General features: G+C 44.4%; 1 non-coding gene across 1 annotated transcript; it reads left to right on the top strand.

Moving 5' to 3' along the window:
* Positions 1–1,383: 1,383 nt before the first annotated feature.
* On the top strand, positions 1,384–1,487 carry LOC143839195 (U6 spliceosomal RNA). Its single transcript, XR_013231650.1, has one exon. It is a non-coding gene; the product is annotated as a U6 spliceosomal RNA (small nuclear RNA).
* Positions 1,488–21,902: the final 20,415 nt, after the last annotated feature.

The following is a 21,902-nucleotide window of genomic DNA, read 5'->3' as shown; positions in this document are numbered from 1 at the left end:
ATGAAATCAGAGTTTTAATTTTCCCCCAGGTGATTTCAGTGGAGGAATACCTCAGCAATGTTAATGGACTGGAAAGTATCTTGAGTAGCTGCTCAAAAGCATTAACGTGCCGTAATATCCATGTTCTTTCCAGTTTCTAGAGAGCTGTAATTATTTTTTGCATTTTATTAATAACAAAATGTCAATGATACTATTCAATGTATTATCTGGTGTCCATCAGAGTTGCTACACAAAACATAGCATTATCATGAACAATATAGACGTTTTCTTCCTTGTGTTATCTATTCTCAGTTGTAACAACTGAAAGCTTATTAGCCTGAATGGCATCATTGCACAACAGAAGTCAAATTTGATGTAAATCATATCTAAAACTTTCAGGAGAGTCAAGGACGAGATGCTCCGGTGATTCGGTTACATCTGGGAACTAAAATACTTTGGCACAAAATCATGACTTCCAGCCAAGGTACAGTACAGTCGGTTTGTTTTCTGATGTTGCAGTCACTCACAAAAAGTACATTGTGATCATGCAAAATACATTACCAAAAGTCAAGCAAAATAAATAGCAATCAGTGATAAAATCTGAAGAGCTCAAGCCAAATTAAAGCATGCATATGAAGGAAAAGACCTCCTTTTCAAACATTTTATGTTGGTGTCCCAAGAAAGCATAATGGAAGCACTTGCTATCTAGAGATATACAGATGGTCACCATTTTGTGAGAATACAGTAACACACATATTTCCCAGCTTTGGTATGTGTGAACTGAATGTTTAGGGTATATATGTGTTTGTAAATATCAAGGCTTCAGGAACATCAGAAAATATGCTCAATGTACTATACAATAAAAGTACAATATAAGGAGGGAAAATGCAAAAGGATCTACTGCTATAGAAAACAAAGGCAAAGATCATGCTTTAGAGTAAGACAAAATACATTCACGATCTCTCATGGCAAGATATAAAAACTTGCAACTGGTTCAATTATATCAGGTTTCTGGGATGTCAAAAGAAACTGAATCTTACGTTCATCTGAATGCAGTTCTCTTTTACACAGCGGTGAGTTAAGAAATTTAGCTCGGATCGAGGAATAAAATGGACAGTGGAAGAAAATATGTGTAATTTATTCTATACAGCATTGTCCCCATATAGAACAGCAGAAGGTAGAGCATTAGTTCTAGCTAACTTGAATGCTACGCTATTGTGGGATGATTAGATGGTAGAAATACGCAGCTAGGGGCTGAGAGCTTGGTGAGATCCCCAAGCTCAATAGTGAGCAAACATTTCTAGATTTACTGCTAAGTTCTAGATTTACTGCTAAGTTCCTAACAGTCTGTGTTTAAATGAATCAAAAGCAGTCTTTTCAGATACCAGATACAAGGGGTCTAAAGGGCTTTGGTAGCACCTATATTAAAATTGGAATGATACAGAGAAGATTAACATGGCCCCTGCGCGAGGATAACACGCAAATTCGTGAATACGTACTATACAAAATGGCAGCCATGTCTATTAGAAGAATATTCAATGTCTCATTACACATGGTTTAAACATCAAAACCAAGTGTCTGAAAAGGGTTCATTTTAGACTATCTCTTGAAATAAATATCATATGGTAGCATGGATGCATGAATTGATTGCTATGGACATATTTTTTTTTCTCCAATAGGCAGACCTGATTCTTCAAAGTTGAATATCTTGTGTTGCCCTAATCAGAATAATCTATGAGAATCAACTAGCAAGAACCACTTTACTCAAACACTTCTAAAACCACCAGCATACAAGAAAAGCCCCTGAACATGTGGCCCCTGTTGTCTCCCCCCAAAGGGTTTAAGGACAATGGGTATCACATGCATGTCCAAAATGAGAGGAAAGTAAAATGGCACCATGTGTGTTAGGTGTGTGGGTTCAAAGGTAGTCAGGCACACTGGGAATTAATCAGCTCTTCATTGTGATCTGGCTAGCTGAGTTTCATTCCCCGTTCCCCCCACATGCAGCCAGCTGGGTGACCTTGGACTTGACACAGCACTGATAAAGCTGTTCTGACAGAGCAGGAATATCAGGGCTCTCTCAGCTTCACCCACCCCACAGGGTGTCTGTTGTGGGGAGAGGAAAGGGAAGGAGACTGTAAGTCACTTTGAAACTCCTTCTGGTAGAGAAAAGTGGCATATAAGAACCAACTGTTCTTATATATAAACTAGTAAATAAGCCCGCTGCAGGCGGAATGCAGCGGGCACTAGCAGGGCTGGTGAGGCTGGCGGGTCGTGCTGGGACAGGGGTAGCTCGTCCTGGGGCCAGCGGTCCGGCGTCGTGGGCAACCTCTTACTGGGAGCAGGAGGCGAGTCCTAAGTGGAGGCTGCTGGTCCGTGGTTGCTGGCGTCGGCGGGAAGGCGAGCGGTGTCGGCGGCATGTGAGGAGCTTCAGCTGCCGCCACGGTTTAGCTACTGGTGGGGCTGCAGAGAAGGTGCGCAGGTGAGGAGGGAGGGAGGGAGGGAAGGAGGGAGGGGGGAGAGAAACCGAGCCACTGCCGCCTGCACCACTGCTGCAGGTTATTCTTTCGCAGGCGGGCTCCACGCCTGGCTTTGGCTGCAAATGTCACCGGAGGGAGAAGGAGGCAGCGGTAAGATGTGGGGTGCAGCAGCAGCAGGAGGGCATCGAGCCAGAGAGGGACAAAGAGAGTCAGAAATCAGCACACACAGTCAGACGAAGGGACAGGGCGGGCGTGTGTCTGCGAGTGTGCGCGCGGGTAACTCTGTGGTTGCTCACGCTCGCTGTTAACACAAGGGACATGGAATGGATGATCCTTTCTGGAGGGAGTGGAAATCACAAAATAAGTAAAGTGTGAGTGGCGGGGCTGAGGCCGGGCAGGCCGTATGGCTGTGGAGGAGGGGCCGGCGCCACAGCTGGGCGTGGGCCAGTCGCGGGTGTGTGGGCTGGGGCGGCGGCAGGGCGTTGGAGTACGTTGTTTTTCGTGGCGGTGGCAGGAGGACGGCAGCGGGCCGTGGCTGGGCGTAGTGCGCAGCAGCGATCGGCCAGGCAGGAAGAGACATCAGAAATGGCAGCGGCCGGCCGCATGGAGGCAAGGTGGAAGGGGGGCAGATTGGGAGGTACAAAGCGCTGCACACGGCTCGCAAGTAGTCTCTTGCCGCTGGACTGATAATCAAAGCGCCTGCCGATTGGGCTTTCCAATTGTCAGTCTAGGGGAAGGGGCCTATCGGCACCCTTCCTCATCACGGACAGGGCCTGCTCTCGGGGCCCTTAACAAATTATTTAATCCGCTCCACTAGGAGCGGGTTAAAGATGTTCCCCCTATGCTAATGGAGACTAAATTTACAATTTTAATCAGTCACCTGGCATAGGGATGTTAGGAAAAACAATTAACAGTATGTGAAGCATAGAAAACACACACACAATTAGAAAGGTAAATAACAGCATCAAGACAGCTTCCTCTAGAGAAACGTGCAATGCAATTTTCCTGGCACATGAACTTGGCTCATTATTATAGAATGTGTTAAGATAATTTCCTTGCAACCAAAAATTGCTAGGGCATAAAGAAAGTATAGAATGACAGCTATATTTTTGACCTTCAGGCAGGCATTTAGGCTGGAATAAGACACGACACCACAATGTTGGGTATGAACATGGCCACAGCTTTATTACCTTCCCATGGGAGGGTTGGTGCAGCATGGGAGAGGGAGCCTGACCTAACAGTCAGTGGACTGCACCAAAACCTGCAGAATCCAGAGGCTCCCTGGGAATCTACACCATTACCAGCCCTTGCCTTCTGAAAAGTGCACTACCGGAAGCAATCTATGTGGGGGAGCCAATGGATGCCCAACTCATTTGGCTATCCCCTGGCTGTCTGGCCTTGGAGCCCCTGGCCGCCCAGCAGGGTCAGCCACACTCATTTACATGCTGTCCCATAGGGAGGCCCAAACCTCAGGGAGTCTCATAGCCCACAGGACTCCCTGCCAACAGGCTCCATTCCATGCAACCCCATAGCTGTGACAAATTATCAACAGTGAAATGGCTCCTCATGAGAACTTGTAGACTAAATATGAGCAGGCTGTGTGATGCAGCGGTAAAAAAGGCAAATGCCATTTTGGGCTGTATCAACAGGGGCATCACATCAAAATCACAAGATGTCATAGTCCCATTGTATACGGCACTGGTCAGACCACACCTGGAGTACTGTGTGCAGTTCTGGAGGCCTCACTTCAAGAAGGACTTAGATAAAATTGAAAGGGTACAGAGGAGAGTGACGAAGATGATCTGGGGCCAAGGGACCAAGCCCTACGAAGATAGGTTGAGGGACTTGGGAATGTTCAGAAAGGTTGTCATTTGGAGGAGGGCAGGATGCTGTTCCCATTGGCTGCAGAGGAAAGGACATGCAGTAATGGGTTTAAACTACAAGTACAACGATATAGGCTAGATATCAGGAAAAAAATTTTCACAGTCAGAGTAGTTCGGCAATGGAATAGGCTGCCTAAGGAGGTGGTGAGCTCCCCCTCACTGGCAGTCTTCAAGCAAAGGTTGGATATACACTTTTCTTGGATACTTTAGGATGCTTAGGGCTAATCCTGCGTTGAGCAGGGGGTTGGACTAGATGGCCTGTATGGCCCCTTCCAACTCTATGATTCTATGATACAGAACAAGGCTGTATTCCCATTAACACAGGGTGAGTGGGAGGGAAGCTGCTTTCTGTGGTGTCCTGGGCAAGAGGCCCGGGACCCGTGTATGTGTTGCCTTTTATAGGCACTATGGGTCCCACCTTGCCCTGACACTATGTGCACTGCTTACCGGCAGCACACCCGGCCAACAAGCTATTGGAATGTTTGTGTCTGCATCCAGCGAGCCCTCTGCAGGCATCAACAAGCAGCCGTGGTAAGTCTCAGCCACTTTTTGATATTGTTTTTATAGTATATTATTTTAAAAGATATTAAAATATTTGTCTGATGTGGTGGGAGGATTCCAAAGCTCAGGCGCCATCACTGAAAAATCCCTAGTCATCACCTGCCTCACTTTCCTGTGCGGGGGCACAGGAAAGAAAGGCTAGCATTTTTCCAGGTATGCAATCAAGAGAAAAGGACAGTGGGTATCTGTGTAACATTGGGGGCCATCTTACATGCAGCACCATCTTCTGTAGGGGTAAATATGATATATGAGGAAGCTGCCTTTGAAATACCCATCCTGAAATCACAATCAAGTGCAAAGCTTGCAGCATGAAGTGTATCCAGTTTCTGATAGTAGACTGGATGTGGGTAGTTTGGTTCGATGTATATATGTTGATTCATCATCAGCATTCATCATTATTGCCCACCACTCCCAGAAAGGCTGGCTCTTTATGGGTTATATACAGACATTCAAACAATAAAACATTCCCCAAATAAAAGCCCCATTAAAATCCCATAAAATTGACATAAATCATGCAAATTACTGGAAGATTACTGGGGTTTTAGGTCAGGAGGGGTTTTTCAACGCTTCAGTTTTATTGGGGAGCATTTTCATATGTATTGGTTTTACATTGTTTAATGGGTTGTATTTGGGTTTTTTATGGAATGTTGTAACCCACCTCAGGCCTCCGGGGGGGAGGAGGGTAATTAATAATAATAATAATAATAATAATAATAATAATAATAATAATAATAATAATAATAATAATAATAATAATAATAAATGTAACATGAGAAAAATTAACATTGGCTGCTCTGTGGGAGCAACCATGGATAGGAAGCCCATTCAGGGACATTATCAACCTCTCCCTGACTACTAGGGAGTTCCCTGAGGCTTTAAAGGGGGCGATTGTCTGACCCTTGGTTAAGAAACCATTGAATGTGGGACCCATTCAATTACCACCCAGTCTTGCATCTTGTGTTTCTGGGTACGGTGGTGGAGAAGGCCACCATGAATCGGCACCTAGCTTTCTTGGAGGAAACATTGGTGTTTCATCCATACCAGTCCGACTTCCATCCTGGCCACAGGGTGAAGATGGTGCTGGTAAATTCCTTATAGCAGGGGTAGTCAACCTGTGGTACTTTGGTCACCTCATGAGAAGGAAGGACTCCCTGGAGAAGAGCCTAATGCTGGGAGCGATTGAGGGGAAAAGAAGAAGGGGACGACAGAGAATGAGGTGGCTGGATGGAGTCACTGAAGCAGTAGGTGCAAACTTAAATGGACTTCGAGGAATGGTAGAGGACAGGAAGGCCTGGAGGATCATTGTCCATGGGGTCGTGATGGGTCAGACACGACTTCGCACCTAACAGCAACAGCAAGGAAGAATTGTAAGGCTAAGCACAAGTTTTCCTAAATTCATAATGGGGCCAAGAAAATGCTGGCAGGGGCTCATGGGAACTGTAGTCCATGGACATCTGGAGGACCATAGGTTGACTACCCCTGCCTTATAGCATCCCCCCCCCCAATCTTCCTTAACTCACTTTTTGGATGTTTTTTTTTTCCTTAAGAAGATCAAATGATTCAAACTGTTGGACCCAGAAAAATTAAATATGGCAAAGACTCACTGCAGCCGCTTGTTGACGCTGCGGAGGGGCTGGCTGGAGGCAGACATGACTGCCTCAGTAGCCATCTGTGAGCGTACTGCATATATGCAGTGCGCATGGCATCAAGGGGCAGGGCAGGACCCGCAGTGCCTATAAAAGGCAACGAATGCTCAGGTCCTGGCCTCTTCACCCAGGATGCCACGGGAGAAGTTTCTCTCCCAGCCTTGTTCTAGTGTTCAAGGCGGATGTTTCACAGTTAATATTTCATCACAGCTTCAGGTTGGCATGGGATGGAGCCTGTTGGCAGGGAGTCCGGTATGAGATCGGACTCTCTGGGGTTTGGGGCCTCCATAAGAGATGGCAGATAAACAAGCATGGCTTACCTGGTGGGGAGGCCAGGGGCTCATTTGCCAGGTGGCCTGGGGTCAGCCAATGGAGGCTTATACCCCTTTGGCTCCCCCACATAGTTTGCTTCACTTAGCGGCAGATTTCAGTAGGCAAGGGGATTTGCTCTCCGCAGCGGGGTATGGTGAAGATCCTAAGGACATCTCTGGACTCTGTGGGAGTGTTGGTACAGTTTGCTGACTGCTAGGTCAGGCTCCCTCTCCCATGCTGTGCCAACCCTCCTGTGGGGAGGTAATAAAGTTGTGGCCTTGTTTATACCCAACACTGGTATGTCGCATCTTATTTCAGCCCATAATGCCCTCCTCCTGCAAGTCAAAATGCAGGAGAGTACAGTGTTTACTTTTACTATGTCTCATATGCTTAAAAAAAGAAAAAAACCAACAAACCTCACACACAAACATCCATACTCACCTTGGTTATCATACAAACATGTTTTTCTTTTCCACTGCCCATCACCACCTAGCTAAAGAGAAGAGAATTCCCTGGCATCACTAATTTTAAAAAATGGTCAGATAATTAGATGATATGGAAGACTTTTGCCTGGAAATCTGATAGCCCAAATAGTCTGATGGAGACCTTTTCTGCAGTTGAGGAAAATTCAGTTTCAACATTTGTAAAGTCCTGGGAATAACCAGATTCTTACTCAAAAATCTGGCTTTTACAGAGTAGATCTGAATGCAATCCCAGTTTGCCATGCAGTTTGTCAGTCTTCAAAAACCACGATTTCTCCCCCCCCCCCAGCAATTCATGGTTATCCAATGCAGTGCATAGGGCCAAATGCTCCCCTGTGTGGGAGCAGGAAGAGGCGGGGCAACCTGCCCCAGCTCAAACTGCAGCCTGCAGCCTGGCACAAAGCCTCTGGCATGGACATAGTCACAGGCTATAACAGCAGGGATGGCTCATGATAGTGTGCTGCCCCGTGATGCTTGATAGTAGAAGAGTGCCCTCTTCCCCACTGTGGTGATAGAGAAGTGTACACATTGACACTTCGTGAAACTACTCCTTTTAGACAGATTAAAATAGGTTCATCTTTGTTTTGTCAGTTTAAGCTCTAGAAATAAAAGAAGTCATGCTCAGAATCAGCATGTTATCACATGGACATTGTTTTTAATGCAGGGTTCTCCTGCTTTCCCTGTGAGGAAACAAACCATGTGGAAACAGGCAAGGGGGTGTTAAATTCCCAATTTGGAAATTGGGCAACATTATTAATCCAGAATGCTTTGGTTCTATGATAATCAATGCGGATTTGCTCGCTTCAGTCTGTGAATTCTACAAATAATCAGGGGATGGTGAGATTGGCATTTACCCTTCCTTTTGACAGTTCCAGATTTGGAGACCTTTGTACCGTTATGCAATTGCTAGAAAGCTCCTGTCATGGAGAGGAAGGGAGGATGGTAGAAAAGAGACAGATTTAAGCCAGCAGATTTCCCGCCCCTTGAGGAGGTTTCATTGACCTAGTTCCACAGGCAGCCAGACATAACAAGGCAGCCATGTGACCCGGTCTCTCCGTCAAAACAAACCATTAAAAAGCAGCAGCTTGAGAGTGATTTAGGGACCTCCAGCCTTTAAATGGTGTCTGGCCTCTTTGATCTGCTAACAGATCACAGGTGGAGGAAAGGGGATCCAAAGACAATTAACTGTGACACTGACAGGTTCACTGTTCCAAAGAGCAAAGCTAGAGTTTCACTAATAAATGTTGGGTTTTAAAAAAAATATATATATATATATGGGGGGGGGGGGGTAGCGAGACAGCATTTGATAACTGTTGTAGAAAAAACCTGAATGAAAAGATGCAACAGCTGAAAAGCACACAGCACTGGATTTCCACAGAGGAGAACACAAAAGACGCCAGGAGTGATATATGCTGTTCTTCCCCTCAGAAACGCTCTGTCTGTAGAGAAGCTAAATACAAGCTAAAAAGTGGCAAGATGATGGAATAAGTCTGGAATATCAACATTCAGGCACTGACTGGAAATTTTTTATGAACAAATTCCATGTTGGTGATTAATTATTCTATCTTATGGAAAATGCATTCCAAAGAGAACAGACTTATATTTTATTATTTATTATTATATTTTATGTTGCCTCCTCCCCCCACCTTCCCGCAACAGTATTCTATGTTTCAAATACATTATTATTAGTTTTAAAAGTGGCACATCGGAGCTTGCAGAATAGTACCCATGGCAACACTTGGAGCCATGGCTATCTGGAATGGGTCCCCCTCCCTTTCTTTTTCTCCTGAGACACAATTTACAAAATAGCCATTACTCATTACCTCGTGGATTGTAATTATTATTATTATGCCTTGGGAATGGCAGAGAGTTAAGGACATAAAGCCCAGAATCTATTCAAATAAATAGTTCCCCCCTCCCCAATACTGTATTGTTGTATAAAGAGGGAGGAGAAAAATAATAACATTTTTCCTGTGGTTTTTAGTGTTCTTTACTTATTAAGCTGATATTACTGGGGAAAGGACTATGGCAATAGAAGTCACTTGCCAGGAAAAAACTCTCATACATGTACATTTCATGCAAACTCACTGAACCAATATGTCCCTTAAAAACTTCTTTGTAAGAGAATCAAGAAATATGGCTGAGTTGTTGACTTCTGATCACTGTATTGGGCAGTGATTTATCAGCAATCTATAAATGTGGGCAAACGACACATTATACGGACAGAAAATGTCTGTTCCCATGGGCCAAGTTAAGAATATAAGAAAATATAAGATGTTTGTTGATGTTGCAAACAACAGCCCCTACGGTCTCTAATGCTCCATTGTTGTTGTTGTTGTTGTTATGTGCGAAGTCGTGTCCGACCCATCGCGACCCCATGGACAATGATCCTCCAGGCCTTCCTGTCCTCTACCATTCCCCGGAGTCCATTTAAGTTTGCACCTACTGCTTCAGTGACTCCATCCAGCCACCTCATTCTCTGTCGTCCCCTTCTTCTTTTGCCCTCGATCGCTCCCAGCATCAGGCTCTTCTCCAGGGAGTCCTTCCTTCTCATGAGGTGGCCAAAGTATTTGAGTTTCATCTTCAGGATCTGGCCTTCTAAGGAGCAGTCAGGGTTGATCTCCTCTAGGATTGACCGGTTTGTTCGCCTTGCAGTCCAAGGGACTCGCAAGAGTCTTCTCCAGCACCAGAGTTCAAAAGCCTCAATTCTTTGACGCTCGGCCTTCCTTATGGTCCAACTTTCGCAGCCATACATTGCAACTGGGAATACAGTAGCCTTGACTAAACGCACTTTTGTTGGCAGGGTGATGTCTCTGCTTTTTAGGATGCTGTCTAGATTTGCCATAGCTTTCCTCCCCAGGAGCAAGCGTCTTTTAATTTCTTTGCTGCAGTCCCCATCTGCAGTGATCTTGGAGCCCAGGAAAATAAAATCTGTCACTATCTCCATTTCTTCCCCATCTATTTGCCAGGAATTGAGAGGGCCGGATGCCATGATCTTTGTTTTCTTGATGTTGAGTTTCAAGCCAACTTTTGCACTCTCCTCCTTCACCCGCATCAACAGGCTCTTTAGTTCCTCTTCACTTTCTGCCATTAGAGTGGTATCATCTGCATATCTGAGGTTGTTGATATTTCTCCCTGCAATCTTGATCCCAATTTGTGACTCCTCTAATCCCGCATTTCTCATGATGTGCTCTGCATATAAGTTAAATAGGCAAGGCGACAGTATACAGCCTTGCCGAACTCCTTTCTCAATTTTGAACCAGTCAGTGATTCCATGTTCAGTTCTCACTGTTGCTTCTTGACCTGCATATAAATTTCTCAAGAGACAAATAAGATGCTCTGGTATTCCCATCTCTTTAAGAACTTGCCACAATTTGTTGTGCTCCACACAATCAAAGGCTTTAGCATAGTCAATGAAGCAGAAGTAGACGTTCTTCTGGTACTCCCTAGCTTTCTCCATGATCCAGCGTATGTTGGCAATTTGATCTCTAGTTCCTCTGCCTCTTCGAAATCCTGCCTGTACTTCTGGAAGTTCTCGGTCCACATATTGCTGGAGCCTAGCTTGTAGGATTTTGAGCATAACTTTGCTAGCATGAGAAATTAGTGCAATGGTGCGGTAGTTTGAACATTCTTTGGCATTGCCCTTCTTTGGGATTGGAATGTAAACTGACCTTTTCCAATCCTGTGGCCATTGTTGAGTTTTCCAAATTTGCTGGCATATTGAGTGTAGCACTTTTACTGCATCGTCCTTTAAGATTTTGAATAGTTCAACTGGAATGCTGTCACCACCACTAGCTTTATTGTTGCTCAGACTTCCTAAGGCCCATTTGACTTCACATTCCAGGATGTCTGGCTCCAGGTCAGTAACTACACCACCGTGGTCATCAGGGATGTTAAGCTCGCTCTTGTATAGTTGTTCTGTATAATTTTGCCACCTTTGTTTAATCTCTTCTGCTTCTGTGAGGTCCCTACCATTTTGGTCCCTTATCATACCCAACTTTGCATGAAACGTTCTCTTCATATCTCCAATTTTCTTGAAAAGATCTCTGGTCCTCCCCATTCTATTGTTTTCTTCTATTTGTTTGCACTGTTCATTTAAGAAGGCATTCTTATCTCTTCTAGCTTTTCTCTGGAATTCTGCATTCAATTGGGTGTATCTTTCTCTTTCTCCCTTGCCTTTCACTTCCCTTCTCTCCTTAGCTATTTGTAAAGCTTCCTCAGACAGCCATTTTGATTTCTTGCATTTCTTTTTCTTTGGGATGGTTTTAGTTGCTACCTCTTGTACAATGTTGCGAACCTCCGTCCATAGTTCTTCAGGCACTCTGTCTATCAGATCTAATTCCTTAAATCTATTTGTCACCTCTACTGTGTATTCGTCGGGGATATGATTTAGTTCATACCTGAGTGGTCTAGTGCTTTTCCCTACTTTCTTCAATTTAAGCCTAAATTTTGCAACAAGAAGCTCATGATCTGAACCACAATCAGCTCCTGGTCTTGTTTTTATTGACTGGATAGAACTTTTCCATCTTTGGCTGCAGAGCACATAGTCAATCTGATTTCTGTGTTGACCGTCTGGTGATGTCCATGTGTAGAGTCGTCTCTTGGGTTGCTGGAAAAGAGTGTTTGCTATGACCATTGTATTCTCTTGACAAAATTCTACCAGCCTGTGCCCTGCTTCATTTTGTACTCCAAGGCCAAACTTGCCTGTTATCTCCGTTATCTTTTGGCTTCCTACTTTAGCATTCCAATCCCCCATGATGATAAGCACATCATTTTTTGGCGTCGCTTCTAGAAGGTGTTGTAGGGCTTCATAGAACTGATCAACTTCATCCTCTTCAGCAGCAGTGGTTGGGGCGTAGACCTGGATCACTGTGATGTTGAATGGTTTGCCTTGGATTCGAACTGAGATCATTCTGTCATTTTGGGGATTGTATCCCAAGACTGCTTTTCCTACTCTCTTATTGATTATGAAGGCTACTCCATTTCTTCTGCGAGATTCTTGTCCACAGTAGTATACCTGATGGTCATCTGAATTAAATTCACCCATTCCTGTCCATTTTAGTTCACTGATTCCTAAAATGTCGATGTTCAGTCTTGTCATTTCTTGTTTGACCACGTCCAGCTTACCTTGATTCATGGATCTGACGTTCCAGGTTCCTATGGAATAAAAATCTTTACAGCATCGGACTGTCTTTTCGCCACCAGTTACTTCCACAACTGAGCGTCCTTTCGGCTTTGGCCCAGTCGCTTCATTCATTCTGGCGCTACTCGTACTAGCCGTCTGCTCATCCCCAGTAGCATATTGGACACCTTCCGACCTGAGGGGCTCATCTTCCGGCGTCATATCGTTATGCCTATTGGAACTGTCCATAGAGTTTTCATGGCAAAGATACTGGAGTGGTTTGCCATTTCCTTCTCCAGTGGATCACCTTTTGTCAGAGCTCTCAGTTATGACCTGTCCGTCTTGGGTGGCCCTGCACGGCATAGCTCATAGCTTCACTGAACTACGCAAGCCCCCTTGCCACAACAAGGCAGCGATCCTTGAAGGGGGATTGTTACAACCCAACAAAAACCTTAATTCTTTTCTAGTCTGACCCTGTTGGTGGCTGCAACAGTCACACCAGAAGCTTGCAAATGACTGTTACAAGTGTATCTTGGGCAGGACAAGTAAACCATTTATGGAGGGCTAACTCTGAGTGAATGAAGTTGAGAAAGTCATGCCATTTGTTTTCATATAGTATTTGGATTTGTCCTAGGAGGTGTGGGACCCAGAGGAAACCTTTGCTTGGGAGTGTATGGTGGTTCTTAGAAGCCCATCATTTCTTTATTGCAGCTTCTGGATGGTGAAAACCTGATGTGTGGAATTATGGGACATTCTTGCAGCCTTAAGGGTAGAGAAGAAGGGCCTAGTGGCCATATACCATCATCACACTGAAAATTGCCTTATGTAGTTCTCATGGAATTATCCCTTTGGAAGACTGAAGCAGCTTCATAGATAGTTTTAGCCCTGCCCCGCCCCCCCTGAAAAAGTTGGAGCCAATTTGGGAAGCTATAGCCAGGAGGATGGCAGGATTAAGAGTTTTGAGCCTAGACCTGTACTCTGCTGCATCCTTGGATGCTGGGAATATCATGAAGGATGCTACTTTTTATTCCATCTTACTTAAGTGTACTATTTGCTGGCTGTAACAGATGCTAGGAAGAGAAAAGGTGTCAAGACCAGAGTTTTCAGGAGCATGTTGAGTCCTGACCCTTTCCTAGACAGCTGCAAGAGGGGCAGCTTTTGCCAGGACTGCTTTGGCCCAAGTGCTAGAGGCAACATCCTACCCTTCCATTACACTGAGTGCTAAAAACATTTCCTAGGGTTACCAGACATTCAGTTGGATCCAGACAGTTGCTCATCATATCTGTAACAGCTTGTCTGGCTGGAACGTTTCAAAAAAATTGCTGTTTTGAGTGGATTTTAGAAGGTGACCCATCTGACGAGAATAGCCGCTTTTTGCAGCTCTACCAGAATGGCCAAGGAATAATATTAACCTTTTCTCTGCTTCCCTTCCCTCCATCTTAGAATGTATTCCTAAGCATTGACTTCAACAGGTTCAAGAGTGTGTTTCAGCTGTTAGTACAGTTCTAAACCTTAGAGCTTCTTTAGATGGCCCATAAGCCTCAGGCATACCAAAATGCAAGCTTCTGGTGTGACTGTTGCAGCCACCAACAGGGTCAGACTAGAAAAGAATTAAGGTGCAAGTCTGTGGCAGTACTGCCAGGCTCAACAGTAATAATACCAGCTGATCTTGCTTGCCTCTCACCTGCTTTGGGAAAGTCTCTTGAGTTGGGATGGAGCTCAGATTAGTTCCATGGACTCTCCTCCTCCTCCTTTCTCCTTTAGAATTTAGAAATGTGCTGAACAGTTATTTATATAAAGGGTTTCTACACCTGCACTGACTCTGATCAACTCAGGACCTTACGCAGATAACAACAATAATGTAAGATAACATTAAAACTGTATACAGTTATACAGAAACAATTATACATGAAAACAATAAAAAATATATAGGGAAATAACACTAAAACACCAGTAAATAGATAAATGCTACAACAGCTAAAATGGTATTAATTTTGCTCATGCTTAGTATGTCCCCAGAATTTTCTAGAATAATTCTGTTTTACTGAGTTGCCAGAAGCCCAGGTGATAGAAGCCCTCTATGGCCTCTTTTGGGAGATTATTCCATAATTATTTGGTAGCCACTGAAAAAACTCAAGCCCAGCCCAATGTGGAACGACTCATAGTCAAAAAGGGCTTTGACCTGGGAGGGGGGACTTACAAGTCCCAGGCAGTGGCCAAGCATTCCAAACAGCCCAGACAGATGTAAATACAGCCAGAATGAAAGTGGCACAATCCTACCAGTGCATGGATAAAGGGGCCCACCTGAGGAGCCATCAGTTCAAAAGGGAGAAGCAAACCAAGAGAGGAAGCCAAGAAATTACCATATATTGGTACAGGAGCTCCAGTGTGGGAATTGGATGGATCAACTACCAAGGCAAGGAGAAAGTTGCTGATGGAATGGTTGGGAGACACAACAACCTTGGACCCTGCATTTATCTAGGAAACACATGACTGGCAGAAGAAGGCACAGCAGTGTGAGGTGGAGAACTGTGCAGATTTAGAAAACTAAGGATTACATGATAAAAAAAGAAAGAAATGTAAGTTAGAACTAACTAAGATACAAAAGGGGGCACCGAAACAAGTCCCAAAGGCCCACTGGGAGGAGCAAAATGGCCACACAGGAACGGATGACCTTTCTCATATAATCTGCTTGTAGTGAATGCGGCCTGTGTCAGTTCCTTAATAGCAAGAAGCCTTCTTAAAACAGAAAATGATCGTTGTGAAATCTAAGTGTCTCTAAGACAAATAATAGCATGTAACTTAAACATTGCAACGTGGGGAGCACACTTTCAAGTTCTCCCCCTTCTTTTATGCTGTTTAGACTCAATATTTGGACATCTTGTAACTTAACATAAGAATGTAAGAAAAGCCATGCTGGATCAGGTTATGTCTATTGAAACCACCTTCCTGTTTCCCACAGTGCTCAACCAAATGCTTCTGGAAGAATTATAAATATGGCAAGAAGACAAAACTCTTCCTTGCTACCATCTATCTGCCCCCAGCAGCTAGCCCTCAGAGGCACCTCTCTCCAAATATAAAGGTTGCATTTAGGGATCAGCATAAACTGAGCCATGAAGCAAAATTTGTCATGAATTTTGTCCTGTCCGTGGTTCGGGTATTGAAAGTCATGACTGGGTTACCATCATAAAATTATCCTAAATTTTAAAACAGTTCATGGTAGTTTGTGACTACAGCAGAAAGTAGGGGTTTAAATGGACTCTGAACTCCTTGAAAGCCCTCCTTTCTGTTCTCTGCAAAAGCCATAAAAATAGCTGAACAACAGGGAGGCTTTCCCTGCCACTCATCTGTTTCAGGCTGTCTTTAATGGAGCTGTAAAGGGACTCCAAAAAAAGCTGAGTGCCACCCCTCTAGTCTAAACTTCATAGAGTTTCTCAGAGGGAAGGGTCTCCAAATCTTTGTAGCTCTTTTCTTTTCCAGATATTCAATATCCTGGTCAGAACATGTTTTACAAATGCAGTCTAAGCAACATTTTATACAGCAACATTATGATATTGGCTGCTGTAAAGTGGCCTCTATACTGTAAAGCTTTTCCTAGTAATCTTTAAAATGGAATTTTATGTTTTCCCTGTTACTGTGTCCTGTTGATACTTCCATTGAGATATCAACCACAATCCTCAAATATGTTTCCTGGCAAGTCACTGACAGGCAGGTTCTCCACACCTCTTTTTTGGGTGGGGCCAGAGAAGGAGAAGGCAGGATGTCCATGGCCATCACAGAACTCTTGCTCTTCAGTGCCAAGTGTGAACTTGCTCCCCACATAGACCGTTTATGCACTGGGAACTTCACTGCCCCACCCCCTTATCAGGAGCACAGATAGGGAGTGGATGAGGTGCACCAGGCCAAATGCTCCCCCATGTGGGTGCAGGAAGAGGTGGAGCAACCTGCCACGACTAAAACTCCAGTCTGGAGCCCAGCATGAAACCTCCAGTGCATAAACGGTCATAGGGACCCATACTTAGCTTCCCCCAAAAACCCTGGTAGTTAACAGAGGGTAGTTAACAGAAATTCACTGGCATGGGTTGTGGGCTCCAATGCAGGATCAAAGGAGAAGGCAGGCTTGGTTGAGTCATATGAGCCAACATAGAGGCAACTACAGTCTTTATGCAACCAGCTGGGAAGGACTCCCAATGTTGGGAGGCAACATTGGCTGGTGAACAGGAAGCAAGGCTGGTTGGGAGAAGGACCCCGTCACTAGGGCTGACTCCATTGATGCCTGACACTTCAGTTGAGACAGGCAATGACAGCAGTCCCTCTCCCCACCAGTGCTCAGTGAAGGCCTCTGTCAGAAGGCATAGGGAGAAAGGATGCATGGCCGTGGTAGGAGCTGGATGTTGGTGGGGCTCAGAGGAAGGGAGCTGGGACATCTTATGGGACTGATGGGGACAGGTGAGAGCTGGGAAGGAAGGAAGGAAGGAAGGAAGGAAGGAAGGAAGGAAGGAAGGAAGGAAGGAAGGAAGGAAGGAAGGAAGGAGGAAATAAAATGAGCATTCCAGAAAAAGACAAGGGAAATAGCAGTTGGCCACCCCAGAAACTACACAGGAGTTGTGTCTGAAGGGGCGACAGAGGAACCAAGTGAAATCACCCCCTCCTCTCTCATCCTGAGTCTTGGGGAGGCTTACAGGGGTGGCACAAACTAAAGTTTGTGATGAATTTTGATGAGTTCATTGTTTGCAAACTGAAGTTCATGGCTGGTCAAGCGGCATGAACTTTCAAGTTCATGGCCAGTCAACGGACACAAATTTTCAAGTTCATGGCCAGTCAACTGGCACAAACTTTGTTTACCAAATTTCAAAGCAGCAAGGCAAGTGGAATTCTCAAGCCTTGAGAAAACCAATAGGAGCCCTCCAAAGCTTAACAGGCACTGCTGGCAGCCACTAACAGAATTCCTGTTCTCCTCTATGGGATCAAAATGCTATTTTTACCTTCAGCTCAGCTCTGCACGCTCTCCTCTGTTGAGTGTTGGCAGTTAGACAGAGAGGCAGGGAACTTGTAAAAAGCAGAGCACATACATTTATCCTTGCCTGTGAACATCTCTTCCCTGATGGGGCTTGGGTGTTAGGTGGACTCATGGCTGAGCCACCCTCAAGCTGAGCAGGAGGGCTTAGCTACTTGCTGCCTTGACTGTGGACCCACATTTTATACCTTCCCTTATGCCCCTCCTGATTATGAGCACCTCTTCCTTGATGGAGTTTGGGCATTAAGTAAACTGAGCCATCCCATTTATTTGTTCAGTTCTTTGCAGAGCTCATGTTTCCATTGCAAGACCTCTGCATTCTGGAGAGCAATACTGCCTTTTATCTGGGGGTCACAGATATAGGCCAGTTTCTACTCATCTTCTTGGCAGAGAGGATGAAAATTGGTGTTGATGCTACTTGAAACCTCTCTTTCAAGGCCGTGACCCATGGTAGAACAGCCATTCACTTAAGGCCTGGCTCCAGCACTCCTGGAGTTCTTTGACGGGGGGTCACAACCCAGACCCCCTAAATCCAATCTGCACGTAACTTGACGGGCTTGTAAAGGAGCATAAGAATGGAGATTCTCTGCAAGTTTGATTTCTCTAATTTGTAAATGGTTCATTCTGTGCATTCCTGAACCTGCACATGTCAAGTTCCCAGAAAACACTTTAATTGGGGCATCTTCTTTTGGGGACTATAACTTGAACCTCATAAATTCAATCCTCACCAAACTTATATGGCATGTAGATAAACACCATCCAGAGACCCTCTGCAAAATTAGTACCCCAGGGGGCTGCTTTACTGGATTGGCTCGGCCGGCAGGGAATGGATTGTGCCCTGCTGACTCAGCTCCAGGCTGGCTCCCCCCCCCCCTCATTTTTCCCATCAGGTCTCTTGGGCCCAAACAATTGCAGGATATTTGAAAAATCTCTGCTCTACATATTGCACCAGTTTTGGGATCTGGGATTTATTGGGAATCCTGATTTATTTTTTCCAGGTCTAATAGACCCAAACCTCAAAATACTGGGAGGGAGGGGAATTGCACATTTTTATTCAGAACAATGGAACCTCCCAGGCCTGAATAGGGACAGCATTTATTAAAAAATGCTGATTTTCTGTTCCTAAGTGTTTCCCCTCTGCTCTGTCAAGCTGATTACCATATACATTGTATCACTGCATCCTTTATGAGCATTCTTTACAACACCCCTCCAACTGTTCTGGGCTGTCTCATGCCTCCCACCTTCTGACTAGACTCAGAACTCTTTCTATTCTACTGTGTCTGACAAAGGGAGCTTTGACTCACAAAAACTTATACATTCCTGTTTGTCTCTAATTTGCTAATGGACACAGATCTAATTGTTTTACTGTCAACCAACAGGGCTACCCTCTAAAATGATTTTCCATCCTAGTTCACCATTGGAAAAACTCTTAAGCTTTCTGAATAACATAATGTTATGTGCACATTTGACTATGGCACCCCTGATCCTAGATCAAGTGTGTAAAGACCACCAGTCCTAACAAAGATTCTTGGGTGAACCTTCTTATTTGTTCTTATGATCTTCTGTTTCCTGCTGTGATTCAAATGAGTAGTCGTGTTGGTCTGAAGTAGCACAATAAAATCAGAGTCCAGTAGCACCTTTAAGACCAACAAAGATTTATTCAAGGCCACTGAACCACAGCTCATCCGTGGCTTTGACAGTTTTATTTCTGATCTGTCTTTGTGAACTACAAATGGGTTCGAGGGGTCTGATTGGCTGGGTTGGCAGGGAGTTATCATGTGGCTGTGTGTGGATGCTGTGACAGTTTACTAATGTAACAGGATTAACGTTTGCTTATATATTCCTACTGTTATGATGGTCAGTTCTTAGTCTGACGAAGAGTGCTTGCACTTGAAAGCTCACGCCTTGAATAAATCTTTGTTGGTCTTAGGCCTATTATGCACGGCTGCTGAAACAGTGGCATGGAGAACGAGGAGGAGGAAGAAGCGAAGCAAACCGATTATGCACGGGACGGAACACAACGGCGGCAAAACCCAGAGTATCCGATTATGCACGCAGATACTCCAGAGCCGCTTCTGGTTGCGCCCTGGTCCCAGGAAGCTCCACTTTCTTCCGCATCTCGCTAATGTGGCTTTTTCGGTGGCATACGTTGACTCTGCACCCAGTTGCCGCCTGCAGCGTGCATAATTGGTGATTTTAGCCGCCGCCATTCCACCCTGAATGCAGACTTTCCACTCCATGCATAATGGGCCATAAAGGTGCTACTGGACTCTGATTTTATTTTTTCCTGTTGTGTGATTAGTCAGTAACCCATAAGAGGGCCACACTTTTTCTTGCATGATAAGTGGAAACCAAGTTTTTACTTCTTGCATGGAAACCAAGTTTATAGTATATACCAGTTTACCCTAGCCATACATTCGTTTAATAATGGGCTTGTAGAAATGTGTGGGTTCTACCCTTCATTCCTCTGTATCTTCTGATATAATAATGGCTATGTTCACTGAATTAGCAAGAAAAGTATAATCATCCTGTATTTATTTTGGTAAAGAGATTCTCATTTAGTTATTAAAATTATTTGTCCAGATTATCTAATAAAGCACAAATGTATCATGGTTATGCCCCATTGGCAATGTACACTGCAAAATAATATCACACCGAACTATGGTAAGGTTACATGTGAAGTAAGATTAACAAAAATTTGGGTTCTACAATTTCATGATAGTATCTTTCAGCTTTTTAAGGCTTATGAAAGGCCCTTCAATTGCTCTTTTTCTTTACCTTTGGGATGCTTTTCAAGTCCAATTTGTAGAGCCAAAGAAAATGACTGAGGCAGTTCAGCTTGGTTTCTATTTGGCAAGTCTGCTTTCTAAAGAAGTGCAGTCTCTGATTCAGCGTATTAGCTGACTCACTACAAACCGCACCCCTCTAGGGAAAGATGTTTTTTTTTTCTTCCTTCTGTATTTTAGTAAAAAAGCCTAAACATTCAGGAGTAAAAATAGTTATTAGAATTCCGCTGGATCTACAATTCCACAAATATTCTTACATGCTCTTAAGTGCTTTTGACAGGAATATTATAATATCAAGAAGCAATGACATTAAGTAAGTGGAATGTTCAAGTAATAAATATAGGAATGGTAAACTAAGCTAATATGTAGAGATTCATTGTGTATTAGCACAGACTGTGTAGCTTACAATATGATTGCTTTCTGAGGTCTGATCCTAGCCTTTGTGTAATAGGCATGAGGGTCAAGCTAGACATGACATTACAGTTTTGGGGGGGAATATTTAAACATTTATATCTCTCCTTTCTCCCTGCCTCAAATCAGCTCAAAATATACAATTAAACAAACCTCACATACACACCAATTTAATAGCCTAGCAAAATTGTGTGTGTGTGTGTGTGTGGGGGGGGGGAATAACTGCAAACTACATTTTATTAGAAGCTCTGATGAATAAAATAACATTATAGAACCTCTTAAAAGTTCCCGTGTGCTCCCATTACATTTTTGGGAAGCCTATTCTCTAAAGTGGGAGCTATTGCAGGGGAAAAGAGGTAAGCAGATGTTGAACCATCAGAATGGGCTTGCAAGAAGACCATATCTGATACATGGGGAAGAGGAGGCTGCTCTGTAAAGTGCAAGTAGAAGTCACAGCCATTCCCTATTAGGACTCAGGAGGACTGATCCCCGTAGTCTGGAGATCAGTTGTAATTCAAAAAGAACTCTATGGCTGCTTGGGAGTTAGACACCCTAATCATGGCCTCTTCTGAGGTATTTTCAGAGTAAAGGTAAAGGTATCCCCTGTGCAAGCACCGAGTCATGTCTGACCCTTGGAGTGACGCCCTCTAGCGTTTTCATGGCAGACTCAATACGGGGTGGTTTGCCAGTGCCTTCCCCAGTCATTACCGTTTACCCCCCTACTCAATGACTACTCATTTTACCGACCTCGGAAGGATGAAAGGGTGAGTCAACCTTGAGCCGGCTGCTGGGATCGAACTCCCAGCCTCATGGGCAGAGCTTTCAGACTGCATGTCTGCTGCTTTACCACTCTGCACCACAAGAGGCTCTTTTCAGAGTACTATTCACTTTTTGAGTCTAGGAATAAAATTAAAGGATCTTGAAAGGAACAGGAAACAAACAGGGAGTTTCAGGATGCTACCTACCAGCTGACTGACCATGAACTCATTGAGCTCATTGCAAGTCAAGGGGACTAGTTTCAGTACATGAGGAAACATACACAAGACTCAAATATCTCTTGGCATAAGGGGTCTATTGCTTTTATTTTTATTCAAATGAGCAGAGAAGCACAAATAGTTGAGGTGGATCCAAAAACCGCCCCTTTACAGACTGCTGCCAATAGACCACAGACCAGTGGAGAGGATAACCCACCAGCGGGCCCACCTGTGCAGTCTGAGTAACAA

The sequence above is a fragment of the Paroedura picta genome, chromosome 5 (assembly GCF_049243985.1).
Source record: "Paroedura picta isolate Pp20150507F chromosome 5, Ppicta_v3.0, whole genome shotgun sequence".
NCBI lineage: Eukaryota > Metazoa > Chordata > Lepidosauria > Squamata > Gekkonidae > Paroedura > Paroedura picta.
The sequence above is the reverse complement of the archived record's forward strand: the minus strand, read 5'-3'. Positions and strand labels throughout refer to the sequence as shown.